The sequence below is a fragment of the Microcebus murinus genome, chromosome 15, assembly GCF_040939455.1.
Source record: "Microcebus murinus isolate Inina chromosome 15, M.murinus_Inina_mat1.0, whole genome shotgun sequence".
Classification (NCBI taxonomy): domain Eukaryota; kingdom Metazoa; phylum Chordata; class Mammalia; order Primates; family Cheirogaleidae; genus Microcebus; species Microcebus murinus.
The window spans coordinates 79063050-79081824 of NC_134118.1; the positions used below are offsets into that span (position 1 = coordinate 79063050).

Below are 18775 nucleotides of genomic sequence, written 5' to 3' on the forward strand. Positions count from 1 at the left end.
CTTTCAGTTGCCACCCTCACAGATGGATTAGGAAACTCTTTCCGGTGCACTCATTAGTGAAATGACCTCAATGAAGCTGGAATCCAATATCTAATCGCCGATTTTTAGCGAGTCCACACGCCAGGGTGGTCGGGGTCCAATGCAGCCCCGGCCAGGCCCAGGCCCCTTGGACTGGGCCACAGGAGGACGCAGAGGAGGGTCCCGGCCCCCCCCCCCGGTCGCGTTGCCGGCAGTTCTCCAAGGGCTTGGGCGTTTTCCAGAGGTAGGAGATGGAGGGGACTGATTTCTTCAGCGCCCCACAAACCACGCCACCCCACCCATGGGACACATCCCTAGAGAGAGAGAGAGACGCCCCATACACTCGCTCCCCTCCCCCATGCGCTGTGCCCCAGCCCGGGCCCGGGGGAATAGGCAGCAGCCCACCCACAGGGTGGGGGGCCCAGCTGAAAGGGGTTGTCGGGGAGGGCGGCCCCTGCCTGGGGTCAAAGGGCGGGCGATCCGCGCGTGCGCAATCGGCGGCGGCGGCGGCGGCGGCGGCGGGGGCGGCCACGAGCTGGGGGTGGGGGGCGGGTAGGGGAAGGAGGCCAGGCGAGGAGAGGAAGGGGGCTGGAAGGTCTCCACCTTGGCGAGTCCAGCCGTGGAGGCGCATCTTGTGTGAGTGTGAGTGAGTGAGTGTGAGTGTGTGTGTGTGTGTGTGTTTGTGTGTGTATAGAGAGACAGCCCCCCACCCCGGCCCACCGCTCCCTGCCCGCCCCGCCCCGCCCCGCCTGTCACCCCCGTCCCTCGGAGCCCGCCGGACCCGGCCGGTGAACTCAACAGGCCCGGCCCGGCGCGGGTCAGCGCCGGTGCGGGGCCTGGGGCGGGAGGAGGCGGCGGGGAAGTGCAGAGAGGCTCGGCTTCTTGAGCGGGGCAGGGGCGCCCTCCGCCGTCTAGGGCCACACCACCCTGAACGCGCCCGACCTCGTCTGGTCTGGGAAGCTAAGCAGGGTCGGGCCCGGTTAGTACTTGGATGGGAGACCGCCTGGGAATACCGGGTGCCGTCGGCTTCTTCTTTTTTTTTTTTTTGTTTTGCCTCCTGTTCTGTCCCCTCTCTGGGAGCGAGGCGGCGGCCCGGGGTGGGGGTCACCCCCACCCTCAGCGCCCGCCGCGGTGCCTGGCGCCCCAGCCCGCACCGTGGGGCCTCCTCTTGTCCCAAGCCGCGACACCGCCGTCACGCGGCAGCATGCGTGGCTTCTGGACTGTCAGGTCTCAGACCAAAGGTCTGCTCTGTGGGAACCGACACGCTGGAGGAAACCTTGAGAGTCTGAGAGGGGAGGGAGTTCCAGAAGAAGGCCAGGATGTCATTTGGAGGGAGTATGTGACCAGAACTCGTCCCGTTGCTTTTGGGGTTCTCTGGGCTACACGTAGGAATCTTTGGTGGTGGCACCTGATGTTGGGGGATCCGGAGTCACACCCAGACCTGCTCCACAGGCCTCCTTTTACTTTTCTCTTCGGATTCATTATTTTTAAAAAGTGTCTCTTATCTCTATGATTGCATTTTCTTTTCTCTCTCTTTTCAAGCAGATGATGGGAGTCCAAGTATTAAGGTGACATGTGTTGCCCGTGCCCCCCTCCCCCCTGTGTTCTTATTCATTTACCTCTGATGTCGTTCCAGCGTATTGTGGGGGTACCAATGTTAGGGTCGGGTACGTTGCCCTCTCCCTGCCTCCCCCCTCGGGTCAGAGCCTCAAGTGCGCCCATCCCCCAGTCGGTGCGCACCCACCCCATTCCTAATGGAGGTGTATGCCCATCCCCTCCCCCCACCCGCCCGACACCCACCCGATGAAGGTGATTCCTCTGTGTCCACTTAGGTGTCCATCGGTTCGTACCCATTTGCTGGTGAGCGCGAGCACGTGGTGCTCGTGTGTCCATTCTTGGGCTACCTGGCTTACTGGAACGGGTTCCAGCTCTGGCCAGGAGAACCACGAGAGGTGCCCTCTCACCGCTGCTCCTCCTAGCTGAATAGCACTCCGTGGTGTCCACGCGCCACATTTCATTTACGCACTCGTGGGTCGATGGGCACTCGGGTCGCTTCCAGGTCTTTGCGATTGTGACTTGTGCCCTGACTCTAACCCTAACCCTTACCCAGCCCGTCTCCTCCTCGGCCCCTGCCTGACTGACTCCTTCCCGCCCGGCCTGTCACCTGTCACCGTCCTCTGCCCCTGCCTGACACGCTCCTCCCCGCCCGGGCCGTCACCGTCCTCGGCCCCTGCCTGACGGGGCTCCTCCGTCGCCTGGGCCTTCCAAGGGCTTGGTGTGGACGCTGGTTCCAGGACGCCCTCCCAGGAACCCGGTAGCAGGGCGGCCGCAGCGTCTCGCGCCACCCAACCGTCCGCCGGCCGGCGGCCGTCGCTAAGTGGCCTGCGGGGGACGTGCCCCCACTGTGGGGCGGGCGCCCAGCCTGGTGTCTTCTCTGAGGCCCCGTGGCTGCTTTCCCCCCCCCCCGCAAGGGGAGAGCCGCGGAGGTGGGGACCGCCTCCTCGTGGGGACGTACACCCAGCTCTCCACGTCGGATTCCGGGGCTCTCTGTCCTGCCAGAAGGCCCAGCTGGCCTGCGGGTCCTTAGAGTGGCAAAAACATCCGAAAACTGAGATTGAGGGTCCGGTGGTTGTCTGCACTTTTGTGCTGGGCACCCCAGGGAGGCCCGGGGGCTGGCTGGACAACGCGGTCTGCTGGGCGGGGGGGGGGGTTTGGAGGAGCAACTGATGCCCTTTGCACTTTGGGTAGCAAGTGTCTGAGGTGTCTCTGAGCCCTGCGCCATGTCGGGGGTGGGGGGTGGGAGGTCGGGCGGGGGTGGAGGAGCAGGAGGAGGAGGAGGAGGAGGAGGTGGGAAGGGCCGTGGCCTGCAGTCGTCTTCCCGGGGTGGCTTCTTCCACAGGCTGCTTGGCCTGGGCTCCCTGCACCTGGGCCTTTGGAGGACTGGCCCTGTGCTTGCCAACGCTTCCCCTGCAGGGACCCAGAGCTGGGAGGTTGCATCTCTCAGCCCTGGGTCGGGCAGAGCCCCAGCGGGCCATGCCCACAACCTCTCTCAGCACGGGTCCCCCAGAAGGCTCCTTTGGGACCAGGATTCTCTTGCGGGTGACTCTTTAAGGTCTGGCCCCTGGATGGAGGGGCACCAGGAGTAGAGGAGCAGGAAGGGGAAGGGGGTGGCCATGCGAGGGGACACTTTCAGGCCAAGTCCCAGCTTCAGCCTGATCCTCCTGGGAACCCCGGGGTGTACGTCACACCTCCTGGTTGTCCCGCTCTGAGACAAGGAGCCGGGCTTCGCATTCCCCCAGCAGCCAGTCGTGGGCTGAGGACACCTGGGGCGTTGGGAACTCCCTGGCTTCTCCTTGGCTTAACATCTGGAGCTGCTTGTGAATCGTGCCGCCACACACACCCGAGTGCAGGTGTCTTCTGCACAGACTGCGGGCCTCGCTCTTCTGAATGCCGCTAGCTCGCCACCCACCCACGGGTGAACCTGGTCAGGGTACTTTCTCTCGGGGGCAGACTCTGATCCTGGCGGGCTACCGGTGTTTCTGTTTGCTCGTTTCTTTCTTCCATTTCGGGAAAGGCTTCCTTACTGGGTGTGGAAATCTCCTATGCCTTTCCTCGCCTATTCTGTCAGCTTTAAAATTCTCTTTCAGTTGCCACCCTCACAGATGGATTAGGAAACTCTTTCCGGTGCACTCATTAGTGAAATGACCTCAATGAAGCTGGAATCCAATATCTAATCGCCGATTTTTAGCGAGTCCACACGCCAGGGTGGTCGGGGTCCAATGCAGCCCCGGCCAGGCCCAGGCCCCTTGGACTGGGCCACAGGAGGACGCAGAGGAGGGTCCCGGCCCCCCCCCCCGGTCGCGTTGCCGGCAGTTCTCCAAGGGCTTGGGCGTTTTCCAGAGGTAGGAGATGGAGGGGACTGATTTCTTCAGCGCCCCACAAACCACGCCACCCCACCCATGGGACACATCCCTAGAGAGAGAGAGAGACGCCCCATACACTCGCTCCCCTCCCCCATGCGCTGTGCCCCAGCCCGGGCCCGGGGGAATAGGCAGCAGCCCACCCACAGGGTGGGGGGCCCAGCTGAAAGGGGTTGTCGGGGAGGGCGGCCCCTGCCTGGGGTCAAAGGGCGGGCGATCCGCGCGTGCGCAATCGGCGGCGGCGGCGGCGGCGGCGGCGGGGGCGGCCACGAGCTGGGGGTGGGGGGCGGGTAGGGGAAGGAGGCCAGGCGAGGAGAGGAAGGGGGCTGGAAGGTCTCCACCTTGGCGAGTCCAGCCGTGGAGGCGCATCTTGTGTGAGTGTGAGTGAGTGAGTGTGAGTGTGTGTGTGTGTGTGTGTTTGTGTGTGTATAGAGAGACAGCCCCCCACCCCGGCCCACCGCTCCCTGCCCGCCCCGCCCCGCCCCGCCTGTCACCCCCGTCCCTCGGAGCCCGCCGGACCCGGCCGGTGAACTCAACAGGCCCGGCCCGGCGCGGGTCAGCGCCGGTGCGGGGCCTGGGGCGGGAGGAGGCGGCGGGGAAGTGCAGAGAGGCTCGGCTTCTTGAGCGGGGCAGGGGCGCCCTCCGCCGTCTAGGGCCACACCACCCTGAACGCGCCCGACCTCGTCTGGTCTGGGAAGCTAAGCAGGGTCGGGCCCGGTTAGTACTTGGATGGGAGACCGCCTGGGAATACCGGGTGCCGTCGGCTTCTTCTTTTTTTTTTTTTTGTTTTGCCTCCTGTTCTGTCCCCTCTCTGGGAGCGAGGCGGCGGCCCGGGGTGGGGGTCACCCCCACCCTCAGCGCCCGCCGCGGTGCCTGGCGCCCCAGCCCGCACCGTGGGGCCTCCTCTTGTCCCAAGCCGCGACACCGCCGTCACGCGGCAGCATGCGTGGCTTCTGGACTGTCAGGTCTCAGACCAAAGGTCTGCTCTGTGGGAACCGACACGCTGGAGGAAACCTTGAGAGTCTGAGAGGGGAGGGAGTTCCAGAAGAAGGCCAGGATGTCATTTGGAGGGAGTATGTGACCAGAACTCGTCCCGTTGCTTTTGGGGTTCTCTGGGCTACACGTAGGAATCTTTGGTGGTGGCACCTGATGTTGGGGGATCCGGAGTCACACCCAGACCTGCTCCACAGGCCTCCTTTTACTTTTCTCTTCGGATTCATTATTTTTAAAAAGTGTCTCTTATCTCTATGATTGCATTTTCTTTTCTCTCTCTTTTCAAGCAGATGATGGGAGTCCAAGTATTAAGGTGACATGTGTTGCCCGTGCCCCCCTCCCCCCTGTGTTCTTATTCATTTACCTCTGATGTCGTTCCAGCGTATTGTGGGGGTACCAATGTTAGGGTCGGGTACGTTGCCCTCTCCCTGCCTCCCCCCTCGGGTCAGAGCCTCAAGTGCGCCCATCCCCCAGTCGGTGCGCACCCACCCCATTCCTAATGGAGGTGTATGCCCATCCCCTCCCCCCACCCGCCCGACACCCACCCGATGAAGGTGATTCCTCTGTGTCCACTTAGGTGTCCATCGGTTCGTACCCATTTGCTGGTGAGCGCGAGCACGTGGTGCTCGTGTGTCCATTCTTGGGCTACCTGGCTTACTGGAACGGGTTCCAGCTCTGGCCAGGAGAACCACGAGAGGTGCCCTCTCACCGCTGCTCCTCCTAGCTGAATAGCACTCCGTGGTGTCCACGCGCCACATTTCATTTACGCACTCGTGGGTCGATGGGCACTCGGGTCGCTTCCAGGTCTTTGCGATTGTGACTTGTGCCCTGACTCTAACCCTAACCCTTACCCAGCCCGTCTCCTCCTCGGCCCCTGCCTGACTGACTCCTTCCCGCCCGGCCTGTCACCTGTCACCGTCCTCTGCCCCTGCCTGACACGCTCCTCCCCGCCCGGGCCGTCACCGTCCTCGGCCCCTGCCTGACGGGGCTCCTCCGTCGCCTGGGCCTTCCAAGGGCTTGGTGTGGACGCTGGTTCCAGGACGCCCTCCCAGGAACCCGGTAGCAGGGCGGCCGCAGCGTCTCGCGCCACCCAACCGTCCGCCGGCCGGCGGCCGTCGCTAAGTGGCCTGCGGGGGACGTGCCCCCACTGTGGGGCGGGCGCCCAGCCTGGTGTCTTCTCTGAGGCCCCGTGGCTGCTTTTCCCCCCCCCCGCAAGGGGAGAGCCGCGGAGGTGGGGACCGCCTCCTCGTGGGGACGTACACCCAGCTCTCCACGTCGGATTCCGGGGCTCTCTGTCCTGCCAGAAGGCCCAGCTGGCCTGCGGGTCCTTAGAGTGGCAAAAACATCCGAAAACTGACATTGAGGGTCCGGTGGTTGTCTGCACTTTTGTGCTGGGCACCCCAGGGAGGCCCGGGGGCTGGCTGGACAACGCGGTCTGCTGGGCGGGGGGGGGGTTTGGAGGAGCAACTGATGCCCTTTGCACTTTGGGTAGCAAGTGTCTGAGGTGTCTCTGAGCCCTGCGCCATGTCGGGGGTGGGGGGTGGGAGGTCGGGCGGGGGTGGAGGAGCAGGAGGAGGAGGAGGAGGAGGAGGTGGGAAGGGCCGTGGCCTGCAGTCGTCTTCCCGGTGTGGCTTCTTCCACAGGCTGCTTGGCCTGGGCTCCCTGCACCTGGGCCTTTGGAGGACTGGCCCTGTGCTTGCCAACGCTTCCCCTGCAGGGACCCAGAGCTGGGAGGTTGCATCTCTCAGCCCTGGGTCGGGCAGAGCCCCAGCGGGCCATGCCCACAACCTCTCTCAGCACGGGTCCCCCAGAAGGCTCCTTTGGGACCAGGATTCTCTTGCGGGTGACTCTTTAAGGTCTGGCCCCTGGATGGAGGGGCACCAGGAGTAGAGGAGCAGGAAGGGGAAGGGGGTGGCCATGCGAGGGGACACTTTCAGGCCAAGTCCCAGCTTCAGCCTGATCCTCCTGGGAACCCCGGGGTGTACGTCACACCTCCTGGTTGTCCCGCTCTGAGACAAGGAGCCGGGCTTCGCATTCCCCCAGCAGCCAGTCGTGGGCTGAGGACACCTGGGGCGTTGGGAACTCCCTGGCTTCTCCTTGGCTTAACATCTGGAGCTGCTTGTGAATCGTGCCGCCACACACACCCGAGTGCAGGTGTCTTCTGCACAGACTGCGGGCCTCGCTCTTCTGAATGCCGCTAGCTCGCCACCCACCCACGGGTGAACCTGGTCAGGGTACTTTCTCTCGGGGGCAGACTCTGATCCTGGCGGGCTACCGGTGTTTCTGTTTGCTCGTTTCTTTCTTCCATTTCGGGAAAGGCTTCCTTACTGGGTGTGGAAATCTCCTATGCCTTTCCTCGCCTATTCTGTCAGCTTTAAAATTCTCTTTCAGTTGCCACCCTCACAGATGGATTAGGAAACTCTTTCCGGTGCACTCATTAGTGAAATGACCTCAATGAAGCTGGAATCCAATATCTAATCGCCGATTTTTAGCGAGTCCACACGCCAGGGTGGTCGGGGTCCAATGCAGCCCCGGCCAGGCCCAGGCCCCTTGGACTGGGCCACAGGAGGACGCAGAGGAGGGTCCCGGCCCCCCCCCGGTCGCGTTGCCGGCAGTTCTCCAAGGGCTTGGGCGTTTTCCAGAGGTAGGAGATGGAGGGGACTGATTTCTTCAGCGCCCCACAAACCACGCCACCCCACCCATGGGACACATCCCTAGAGAGAGAGAGAGACGCCCCATACACTCGCTCCCCTCCCCCATGCGCTGTGCCCCAGCCCGGGCCCGGGGGAATAGGCGGCAGCCCACCCACAGGGTGGGGGGCCCAGCTGAAAGGGGTTGTCGGGGAGGGCGGCCCCTGCCTGGGGTCAAAGGGCGGGCGATCCGCGCGTGCGCAATCGGCGGCGGCGGCGGCGGCGGCGGCGGGGGCGGCCACGAGCTGGGGGTGGGGGGCGGGTAGGGGAAGGAGGCCAGGCGAGGAGAGGAAGGGGGCTGGAAGGTCTCCACCTTGGCGAGTCCAGCCGTGGAGGCGCATCTTGTGTGAGTGTGAGTGAGTGAGTGTGAGTGTGTGTGTGTGTGTGTGTTTGTGTGTGTATAGAGAGACAGCCCCCCACCCCGGCCCACCGCTCCCTGCCCGCCCCGCCCCGCCCCGCCTGTCACCCCCGTCCCTCGGAGCCCGCCGGACCCGGCCGGTGAACTCAACAGGCCCGGCCCGGCGCGGGTCAGCGCCGGTGCGGGGCCTGGGGCGGGAGGAGGCGGCGGGGAAGTGCAGAGAGGCTCGGCTTCTTGAGCGGGGCAGGGGCGCCCTCCGCCGTCTAGGGCCACACCACCCTGAACGCGCCCGACCTCGTCTGGTCTGGGAAGCTAAGCAGGGTCGGGCCCGGTTAGTACTTGGATGGGAGACCGCCTGGGAATACCGGGTGCCGTCGGCTTCTTCTTTTTTTTTTTTTTGTTTTGCCTCCTGTTCTGTCCCCTCTCTGGGAGCGAGGCGGCGGCCCGGGGTGGGGGTCACCCCCACCCTCAGCGCCCGCCGCGGTGCCTGGCGCCCCAGCCCGCACCGTGGGGCCTCCTCTTGTCCCAAGCCGCGACACCGCCGTCACGCGGCAGCATGCGTGGCTTCTGGACTGTCAGGTCTCAGACCAAAGGTCTGCTCTGTGGGAACCGACACGCTGGAGGAAACCTTGAGAGTCTGAGAGGGGAGGGAGTTCCAGAAGAAGGCCAGGATGTCATTTGGAGGGAGTATGTGACCAGAACTCGTCCCGTTGCTTTTGGGGTTCTCTGGGCTACACGTAGGAATCTTTGGTGGTGGCACCTGATGTTGGGGGATCCGGAGTCACACCCAGACCTGCTCCACAGGCCTCCTTTTACTTTTCTCTTCGGATTCATTATTTTTAAAAAGTGTCTCTTATCTCTATGATTGCATTTTCTTTTCTCTCTCTTTTCAAGCAGATGATGGGAGTCCAAGTATTAAGGTGACATGTGTTGCCCGTGCCCCCCTCCCCCCTGTGTTCTTATTCATTTACCTCTGATGTCGTTCCAGCGTATTGTGGGGGTACCAATGTTAGGGTCGGGTACGTTGCCCTCTCCCTGCCTCCCCCCTCGGGTCAGAGCCTCAAGTGCGCCCATGCCCCAGTCGGTGCGCACCCACCCCATTCCTAATGGAGGTGTATGCCCATCCCCTCCCCCCACCCGCCCGACACCCACCCGATGAAGGTGATTCCTCTGTGTCCACTTAGGTGTCCATCGGTTCGTACCCATTTGCTGGTGAGCGCGAGCACGTGGTGCTCGTGTGTCCATTCTTGGGCTACCTGGCTTACTGGAACGGGTTCCAGCTCTGGCCAGGAGAACCACGAGAGGTGCCCTCTCACCGCTGCTCCTCCTAGCTGAATAGCACTCCGTGGTGTCCACGCGCCACATTTCATTTACGCACTCGTGGGTCGATGGGCACTCGGGTCGCTTCCAGGTCTTTGCGATTGTGACTTGTGCCCTGACTCTAACCCTAACCCTTACCCAGCCCGTCTCCTCCTCGGCCCCTGCCTGACTGACTCCTTCCCGCCCGGCCTGTCACCTGTCACCGTCCTCTGCCCCTGCCTGACACGCTCCTCCCCGCCCGGGCCGTCACCGTCCTCGGCCCCTGCCTGACGGGGCTCCTCCGTCGCCTGGGCCTTCCAAGGGCTTGGTGTGGACGCTGGTTCCAGGACGCCCTCCCAGGAACCCGGTAGCAGGGCGGCCGCAGCGTCTCGCGCCACCCAACCGTCCGCCGGCCGGCGGCCGTCGCTAAGTGGCCTGCGGGGGACGTGCCCCCACTGTGGGGCGGGCGCCCAGCCTGGTGTCTTCTCTGAGGCCCCGTGGCTGCTTTCCCCCCCCCCCGCAAGGGGAGAGCCGCGGAGGTGGGGACCGCCTCCTCGTGGGGACGTACACCCAGCTCTCCACGTCGGATTCCGGGGCTCTCTGTCCTGCCAGAAGGCCCAGCTGGCCTGCGGGTCCTTAGAGTGGCAAAAACATCCGAAAACTGAGATTGAGGGTCCGGTGGTTGTCTGCACTTTTGTGCTGGGCACCCCAGGGAGGCCCGGGGGCTGGCTGGACAACGCGGTCTGCTGGGCGGGGGGGGGGGTTTGGAGGAGCAACTGATGCCCTTTGCACTTTGGGTAGCAAGTGTCTGAGGTGTCTCTGAGCCCTGCGCCATGTCGGGGGTGGGGGGTGGGAGGTCGGGCGGGGGTGGAGGAGCAGGAGGAGGAGGAGGAGGAGGAGGTGGGAAGGGCCGTGGCCTGCAGTCGTCTTCCCGGGGTGGCTTCTTCCACAGGCTGCTTGGCCTGGGCTCCCTGCACCTGGGCCTTTGGAGGACTGGCCCTGTGCTTGCCAACGCTTCCCCTGCAGGGACCCAGAGCTGGGAGGTTGCATCTCTCAGCCCTGGGTCGGGCAGAGCCCCAGCGGGCCATGCCCACAACCTCTCTCAGCACGGGTCCCCCAGAAGGCTCCTTTGGGACCAGGATTCTCTTGCGGGTGACTCTTTAAGGTCTGGCCCCTGGATGGAGGGGCACCAGGAGTAGAGGAGCAGGAAGGGGAAGGGGGTGGCCATGCGAGGGGACACTTTCAGGCCAAGTCCCAGCTTCAGCCTGATCCTCCTGGGAACCCCGGGGTGTACGTCACACCTCCTGGTTGTCCCGCTCTGAGACAAGGAGCCGGGCTTCGCATTCCCCCAGCAGCCAGTCGTGGGCTGAGGACACCTGGGGCGTTGGGAACTCCCTGGCTTCTCCTTGGCTTAACATCTGGAGCTGCTTGTGAATCGTGCCGCCACACACACCCGAGTGCAGGTGTCTTCTGCACAGACTGCGGGCCTCGCTCTTCTGAATGCCGCTAGCTCGCCACCCACCCACGGGTGAACCTGGTCAGGGTACTTTCTCTCGGGGGCAGACTCTGATCCTGGCGGGCTACCGGTGTTTCTGTTTGCTCGTTTCTTTCTTCCATTTCGGGAAAGGCTTCCTTACTGGGTGTGGAAATCTCCTATGCCTTTCCTCGCCTATTCTGTCAGCTTTAAAATTCTCTTTCAGTTGCCACCCTCACAGATGGATTAGGAAACTCTTTCCGGTGCACTCATTAGTGAAATGACCTCAATGAAGCTGGAATCCAATATCTAATGGCCGATTTTTAGCGAGTCCACACGCCAGGGTGGTCGGGGTCCAATGCAGCCCCGGCCAGGCCCAGGCCCCTTGGACTGGGCCACAGGAGGACGCAGAGGAGGGTCCCGGCCCCCCCCCGGTCGCGTTGCCGGCAGTTCTCCAAGGGCTTGGGCGTTTTCCAGAGGTAGGAGATGGAGGGGACTGATTTCTTCAGCGCCCCACAAACCACGCCACCCCACCCATGGGACACATCCCTAGAGAGAGAGAGAGACGCCCCATACACTCGCTCCCCTCCCCCATGCGCTGTGCCCCAGCCCGGGCCCGGGGGAATAGGCGGCAGCCCACCCACAGGGTGGGGGGCCCAGCTGAAAGGGGTTGTCGGGGAGGGCGGCCCCTGCCTGGGGTCAAAGGGCGGGCGATCCGCGCGTGCGCAATCGGCGGCGGCGGCGGCGGCGGGGGCGGCCACGAGCTGGGGGTGGGGGGCGGGTAGGGGAAGGAGGCCAGGCGAGGAGAGGAAGGGGGCTGGAAGGTCTCCACCTTGGCGAGTCCAGCCGTGGAGGCGCATCTTGTGTGAGTGTGAGTGAGTGAGTGTGAGTGTGTGTGTGTGTGTGTGTTTGTGTGTGTATAGAGAGACAGCCCCCCACCCCGGCCCACCGCTCCCTGCCCGCCCCGCCCCGCCCCGCCTGTCACCCCCGTCCCTCGGAGCCCGCCGGACCCGGCCGGTGAACTCAACAGGCCCGGCCCGGCGCGGGTCAGCGCCGGTGCGGGGCCTGGGGCGGGAGGAGGCGGCGGGGAAGTGCAGAGAGGCTCGGCTTCTTGAGCGGGGCAGGGGCGCCCTCCGCCGTCTAGGGCCACACCACCCTGAACGCGCCCGACCTCGTCTGGTCTGGGAAGCTAAGCAGGGTCGGGCCTGGTTAGTACTTGGATGGGAGACCGCCTGGGAATACCGGGTGCCGTCGGCTTCTTCTTTTTTTTTTTTTTGTTTTGCCTCCTGTTCTGTCCCCTCTCTGGGAGCGAGGCGGCGGCCCGGGGTGGGGGTCACCCCCACCCTCAGCGCCCGCCGCGGTGCCTGGCGCCCCAGCCCGCACCGTGGGGCCTCCTCTTGTCCCAAGCCGCGACACCGCCGTCACGCGGCAGCATGCGTGGCTTCTGGACTGTCAGGTCTCAGACCAAAGGTCTGCTCTGTGGGAACCGACACGCTGGAGGAAACCTTGAGAGTCTGAGAGGGGAGGGAGTTCCAGAAGAAGGCCAGGATGTCATTTGGAGGGAGTATGTGACCAGAACTCGTCCCGTTGCTTTTGGGGTTCTCTGGGCTACACGTAGGAATCTTTGGTGGTGGCACCTGATGTTGGGGGATCCGGAGTCACACCCAGACCTGCTCCACAGGCCTCCTTTTACTTTTCTCTTCGGATTCATTATTTTTAAAAAGTGTCTCTTATCTCTATGATTGCATTTTCTTTTCTCTCTCTTTTCAAGCAGATGATGGGAGTCCAAGTATTAAGGTGACATGTGTTGCCCGTGCCCCCCTCCCCCCTGTGTTCTTATTCATTTACCTCTGATGTCGTTCCAGCGTATTGTGGGGGTACCAATGTTAGGGTCGGGTACGTTGCCCTCTCCCTGCCTCCCCCCTCGGGTCAGAGCCTCAAGTGCGCCCATCCCCCAGTCGGTGCGCACCCACCCCATTCCTAATGGAGGTGTATGCCCATCCCCTCCCCCCACCCGCCCGACACCCACCCGATGAAGGTGATTCCTCTGTGTCCACTTAGGTGTCCATCGGTTCGTACCCATTTGCTGGTGAGCGCGAGCACGTGGTGCTCGTGTGTCCATTCTTGGGCTACCTGGCTTACTGGAACGGGTTCCAGCTCTGGCCAGGAGAACCACGAGAGGTGCCCTCTCACCGCTGCTCCTCCTAGCTGAATAGCACTCCGTGGTGTCCACGCGCCACATTTCATTTACGCACTCGTGGGTCGATGGGCACTCGGGTCGCTTCCAGGTCTTTGCGATTGTGACTTGTGCCCTGACTCTAACCCTAACCCTTACCCAGCCCGTCTCCTCCTCGGCCCCTGCCTGACTGACTCCTTCCCGCCCGGCCTGTCACCTGTCACCGTCCTCTGCCCCTGCCTGACACGCTCCTCCCCGCCCGGGCCGTCACCGTCCTCGGCCCCTGCCTGACGGGGCTCCTCCGTCGCCTGGGCCTTCCAAGGGCTTGGTGTGGACGCTGGTTCCAGGACGCCCTCCCAGGAACCCGGTAGCAGGGCGGCCGCAGCGTCTCGCGCCACCCAACCGTCCGCCGGCCGGCGGCCGTCGCTAAGTGGCCTGCGGGGGACGTGCCCCCACTGTGGGGCGGGCGCCCAGCCTGGTGTCTTCTCTGAGGCCCCGTGGCTGCTTTTCCCCCCCCCCCCGCAAGGGGAGAGCCGCGGAGGTGGGGACCGCCTCCTCGTGGGGACGTACACCCAGCTCTCCACGTCGGATTCCGGGGCTCTCTGTCCTGCCAGAAGGCCCAGCTGGCCTGCGGGTCCTTAGAGTGGCAAAAACATCCGAAAACTGAGATTGAGGGTCCGGTGGTTGTCTGCACTTTTGTGCTGGGCACCCCAGGGAGGCCCGGGGGCTGGCTGGACAACGCGGTCTGCTGGGCGGGGGGGGGGGGTTTGGAGGAGCAACTGATGCCCTTTGCACTTTGGGTAGCAAGTGTCTGAGGTGTCTCTGAGCCCTGCGCCATGTCGGGGGTGGGGGGTGGGAGGTCGGGCGGGGGTGGAGGAGCAGGAGGAGGAGGAGGAGGAGGAGGTGGGAAGGGCCGTGGCCTGCAGTCGTCTTCCCGGGGTGGCTTCTTCCACAGGCTGCTTGGCCTGGGCTCCCTGCACCTGGGCCTTTGGAGGACTGGCCCTGTGCTTGCCAACGCTTCCCCTGCAGGGACCCAGAGCTGGGAGGTTGCATCTCTCAGCCCTGGGTCGGGCAGAGCCCCAGCGGGCCATGCCCACAACCTCTCTCAGCACGGGTCCCCCAGAAGGCTCCTTTGGGACCAGGATTCTCTTGCGGGTGACTCTTTAAGGTCTGGCCCCTGGATGGAGGGGCACCAGGAGTAGAGGAGCAGGAAGGGGAAGGGGGTGGCCATGCGAGGGGACACTTTCAGGCCAAGTCCCAGCTTCAGCCTGATCCTCCTGGGAACCCCGGGGTGTACGTCACACCTCCTGGTTGTCCCGCTCTGAGACAAGGAGCCGGGCTTCGCATTCCCCCAGCAGCCAGTCGTGGGCTGAGGACACCTGGGGCGTTGGGAACTCCCTGGCTTCTCCTTGGCTTAACATCTGGAGCTGCTTGTGAATCGTGCCGCCACACACACCCGAGTGCAGGTGTCTTCTGCACAGACTGCGGGCCTCGCTCTTCTGAATGCCGCTAGCTCGCCACCCACCCACGGGTGAACCTGGTCAGGGTACTTTCTCTCGGGGGCAGACTCTGATCCTGGCGGGCTACCGGTGTTTCTGTTTGCTCGTTTCTTTCTTCCATTTCGGGAAAGGCTTCCTTACTGGGTGTGGAAATCTCCTATGCCTTTCCTCGCCTATTCTGTCAGCTTTAAAATTCTCTTTCAGTTGCCACCCTCACAGATGGATTAGGAAACTCTTTCCGGTGCACTCATTAGTGAAATGACCTCAATGAAGCTGGAATCCAATATCTAATCGCCGATTTTTAGCGAGTCCACACGCCAGGGTGGTCGGGGTCCAATGCAGCCCCGGCCAGGCCCAGGCCCCTTGGACTGGGCCACAGGAGGACGCAGAGGAGGGTCCCGGCCCCCCCCCCGGTCGCGTTGCCGGCAGTTCTCCAAGGGCTTGGGCGTTTTCCAGAGGTAGGAGATGGAGGGGACTGATTTCTTCAGCGCCCCACAAACCACGCCACCCCACCCATGGGACACATCCCTAGAGAGAGAGAGAGACGCCCCATACACTCGCTCCCCTCCCCCATGCGCTGTGCCCCAGCCCGGGCCCGGGGGAATAGGCGGCAGCCCACCCACAGGGTGGGGGGCCCAGCTGAAAGGGGTTGTCGGGGAGGGCGGCCCCTGCCTGGGGTCAAAGGGCGGGCGATCCGCGCGTGCGCAATCGGCGGCGGCGGCGGCGGCGGCGGCGGGGGCGGCCACGAGCTGGGGGTGGGGGGCGGGTAGGGGAAGGAGGCCAGGCGAGGAGAGGAAGGGGGCTGGAAGGTCTCCACCTTGGCGAGTCCAGCCGTGGAGGCGCATCTTGTGTGAGTGTGAGTGAGTGAGTGTGAGTGTGTGTGTGTGTGTGTGTTTGTGTGTGTATAGAGAGACAGCCCCCCACCCCGGCCCACCGCTCCCTGCCCGCCCCGCCCCGCCCCGCCTGTCACCCCCGTCCCTCGGAGCCCGCCGGACCCGGCCGGTGAACTCAACAGGCCCGGCCCGGCGCGGGTCAGCGCCGGTGCGGGGCCTGGGGCGGGAGGAGGCGGCGGGGAAGTGCAGAGAGGCTCGGCTTCTTGAGCGGGGCAGGGGCGCCCTCCGCCGTCTAGGGCCACACCACCCTGAACGCGCCCGACCTCGTCTGGTCTGGGAAGCTAAGCAGGGTCGGGCCCGGTTAGTACTTGGATGGGAGACCGCCTGGGAATACCGGGTGCCGTCGGCTTCTTCTTTTTTTTTTTTTTGTTTTGCCTCCTGTTCTGTCCCCTCTCTGGGAGCGAGGCGGCGGCCCGGGGTGGGGGTCACCCCCACCCTCAGCGCCCGCCGCGGTGCCTGGCGCCCCAGCCCGCACCGTGGGGCCTCCTCTTGTCCCAAGCCGCGACACCGCCGTCACGCGGCAGCATGCGTGGCTTCTGGACTGTCAGGTCTCAGACCAAAGGTCTGCTCTGTGGGAACCGACACGCTGGAGGAAACCTTGAGAGTCTGAGAGGGGAGGGAGTTCCAGAAGAAGGCCAGGATGTCATTTGGAGGGAGTATGTGACCAGAACTCGTCCCGTTGCTTTTGGGGTTCTCTGGGCTACACGTAGGAATCTTTGGTGGTGGCACCTGATGTTGGGGGATCCGGAGTCACACCCAGACCTGCTCCACAGGCCTCCTTTTACTTTTCTCTTCGGATTCATTATTTTTAAAAAGTGTCTCTTATCTCTATGATTGCATTTTCTTTTCTCTCTCTTTTCAAGCAGATGATGGGAGTCCAAGTATTAAGGTGACATGTGTTGCCCGTGCCCCCCTCCCCCCTGTGTTCTTATTCATTTACCTCTGATGTCGTTCCAGCGTATTGTGGGGGTACCAATGTTAGGGTCGGGTACGTTGCCCTCTCCCTGCCTCCCCCCTCGGGTCAGAGCCTCAAGTGCGCCCATGCCCCAGTCGGTGCGCACCCACCCCATTCCTAATGGAGGTGTATGCCCATCCCCTCCCCCCACCCGCCCGACACCCACCCGATGAAGGTGATTCCTCTGTGTCCACTTAGGTGTCCATCGGTTCGTACCCATTTGCTGGTGAGCGCGAGCACGTGGTGCTCGTGTGTCCATTCTTGGGCTACCTGGCTTACTGGAACGGGTTCCAGCTCTGGCCAGGAGAACCACGAGAGGTGCCCTCTCACCGCTGCTCCTCCTAGCTGAATAGCACTCCGTGGTGTCCACGCGCCACATTTCATTTACGCACTCGTGGGTCGATGGGCACTCGGGTCGCTTCCAGGTCTTTGCGATTGTGACTTGTGCCCTGACTCTAACCCTAACCCTTACCCAGCCCGTCTCCTCCTCGGCCCCTGCCTGACTGACTCCTTCCCGCCCGGCCTGTCACCTGTCACCGTCCTCTGCCCCTGCCTGACACGCTCCTCCCCGCCCGGGCCGTCACCGTCCTCGGCCCCTGCCTGACGGGGCTCCTCCGTCGCCTGGGCCTTCCAAGGGCTTGGTGTGGACGCTGGTTCCAGGACGCCCTCCCAGGAACCCGGTAGCAGGGCGGCCGCAGCGTCTCGCGCCACCCAACCGTCCGCCGGCCGGCGGCCGTCGCTAAGTGGCCTGCGGGGGACGTGCCCCCACTGTGGGGCGGGCGCCCAGCCTGGTGTCTTCTCTGAGGCCCCGTGGCTGCTTTCCCCCCCCCCCGCAAGGGGAGAGCCGCGGAGGTGGGGACCGCCTCCTCGTGGGGACGTACACCCAGCTCTCCACGTCGGATTCCGGGGCTCTCTGTCCTGCCAGAAGGCCCAGCTGGCCTGCGGGTCCTTAGAGTGGCAAAAACATCCGAAAACTGAGATTGAGGGTCCGGTGGTTGTCTGCACTTTTGTGCTGGGCACCCCAGGGAGGCCCGGGGGCTGGCTGGACAACGCGGTCTGCTGGGCGGGGGGGGGGGTTTGGAGGAGCAACTGATGCCCTTTGCACTTTGGGTAGCAAGTGTCTGAGGTGTCTCTGAGCCCTGCGCCATGTCGGGGGTGGGGGGTGGGAGGTCGGGCGGGGGTGGAGGAGCAGGAGGAGGAGGAGGAGGAGGAGGTGGGAAGGGCCGTGGCCTGCAGTCGTCTTCCCGGGGTGGCTTCTTCCACAGGCTGCTTGGCCTGGGCTCCCTGCACCTGGGCCTTTGGAGGACTGGCCCTGTGCTTGCCAACGCTTCCCCTGCAGGGACCCAGAGCTGGGAGGTTGCATCTCTCAGCCCTGGGTCGGGCAGAGCCCCAGCGGGCCATGCCCACAACCTCTCTCAGCACGGGTCCCCCAGAAGGCTCCTTTGGGACCAGGATTCTCTTGCGGGTGACTCTTTAAGGTCTGGCCCCTGGATGGAGGGGCACCAGGAGTAGAGGAGCAGGAAGGGGAAGGGGGTGGCCATGCGAGGGGACACTTTCAGGCCAAGTCCCAGCTTCAGCCTGATCCTCCTGGGAACCCCGGGGTGTACGTCACACCTCCTGGTTGTCCCGCTCTGAGACAAGGAGCCGGGCTTCGCATTCCCCCAGCAGCCAGTCGTGGGCTGAGGACACCTGGGGCGTTGGGAACTCCCTGGCTTCTCCTTGGCTTAACATCTGGAGCTGCTTGTGAATCGTGCCGCCACACACACCCGAGTGCAGGTGTCTTCTGCACAGACTGCGGGCCTCGCTCTTCTGAATGCCGCTAGCTCGCCACCCACCCACGGGTGAACCTGGTCAGGGTACTTTCTCTCGGGGGCAGACTCTGATCCTGGCGGGCTACCGGTGTTTCTGTTTGCTCGTTTCTTTCTTCCATTTCGGGAAAGGCTTCCTTACTGGGTGTGGAAATCTCCTATGCCTTTCCTCGCCTATTCTGTCAGCTTTAAAATTCTCTTTCAGTTGCCACCCTCACAGATGGATTAGGAAACTCTTTCCGGTGCACTCATTAGTGAAATGACCTCAATGAAGCTGGAATCCAATATCTAATGGCCGATTTTTAGCGAGTCCACACGCCAGGGTGGTCGGGGTCCAATGCAGCCCCGGCCAGGCCCAGGCCCCTTGGACTGGGCCACAGGAGGACGCAGAGGAGGGTCCCGGCCCCCCCCCGGTCGCGTTGCCGGCAGTTCTCCAAGGGCTTGGGCGTTTTCCAGAGGTAGGAGATGGAGGGGACTGATTTCTTCAGCGCCCCACAAACCACGCCACCCCACCCATGGGACACATCCCTAGAGAGAGAGAGAGACGCCCCATACACTCGCTCCCCTCCCCCATGCGCTGTGCCCCAGCCCGGGCCCGGGGGAATAGGCGGCAGCCCACCCACAGGGTGGGGGGCCCAGCTGAAAGGGGTTGTCGGGGAGGGCGGCCCCTGCCTGGGGTCAAAGGGCGGGCG

At 63.9% G+C, this 18775-nt stretch overlaps 1 non-coding gene and 4 pseudogenes across 1 annotated transcript; all 5 read left to right on the forward strand.

Moving 5' to 3' along the window:
* Window positions 1–927: 927 nt before the first annotated feature.
* On the forward strand, window positions 928–1046 carry LOC142876645 (uncharacterized; annotated as a pseudogene).
* Window positions 1047–4585: 3539 nt separating this feature from the next.
* On the forward strand, window positions 4586–4704 carry LOC142876646 (uncharacterized; annotated as a pseudogene).
* A 3536-nt stretch (window positions 4705–8240) lies between these two features.
* LOC142876647 (uncharacterized) lies at window positions 8241–8359 on the forward strand (annotated as a pseudogene).
* A 3531-nt stretch (window positions 8360–11890) lies between these two features.
* LOC142876627 (5S ribosomal RNA) lies at window positions 11891–12009 on the forward strand. The gene has a single exon (XR_012923527.1). It is a non-coding gene; the product is annotated as a 5S ribosomal RNA (ribosomal RNA).
* Window positions 12010–15550: 3541 nt separating this feature from the next.
* On the forward strand, window positions 15551–15669 carry LOC142876648 (uncharacterized; annotated as a pseudogene).
* The last annotated feature ends 3106 nt before the right edge of the window (window positions 15670–18775 follow it).